Raw genomic sequence first — 692 nt, 5'->3', positions numbered from 1 at the left:
GGGAATCGCTGCTACGTTATTGCCAGGAGGTAGGACGGCGCACTCGGCATTCAAGCTGCCTTTGGATTTGGTGAGGGCCGAGGTTCCTACTTGCAATATTAGCAAAAATTCAGAGGAAGCTGAAGTTCTTAGACAGTGCCGTCTCATTGTATGGGATGAATGCACAATGGCCAATAAGGGTGCCCTTGAAGCACTGGACCGGTCACTGAAAGATATCAGGGATTCTACAGCTTCTATGGGTGGTGTAACTCTATTGCTTTCAGGAGATTTCCAACAAACCCTTCCTGTCATCCCTAAAGGAACCAGGGCTGATGAAGTGCGTGCATCCCTTAAGTCATCAACGTTGTAACCCCAGGTTAAGATGTCATGCCTAAGCACAAACATGCGTGCGCACTTGCTTGGTGATAGCACGTCTGCAGCATTTGCTGAAGACATTTTAGCCCTTGGAGAAGGCAAGCTCCCTAGGAATGATATGGGCGACATATCCATCTCTGAACTGTGCAACACCGTGGACAACCCTTCTGATCTTTTGGAAACAGTGTTCCCCAATCTGGAAAGTAACTATGCAGACATCAATTGGCTCAGTGAAAGAACTATCCTGGCCCCCAAAAATGTAGGTGTCAGTGCTATCAATGACCAGCCGAATTCCAGGTGAGGAGTGCATCTACAAATCGATTGACCGGACCTGTGAC

This window comes from Octopus bimaculoides, chromosome 3 (assembly GCF_001194135.2).
Source record: "Octopus bimaculoides isolate UCB-OBI-ISO-001 chromosome 3, ASM119413v2, whole genome shotgun sequence".
In the NCBI taxonomy this organism is placed as follows: domain Eukaryota; kingdom Metazoa; phylum Mollusca; class Cephalopoda; order Octopoda; family Octopodidae; genus Octopus; species Octopus bimaculoides.
The sequence above is the reverse complement of the archived record's forward strand: the minus strand, read 5'-3'. Positions refer to the sequence as shown.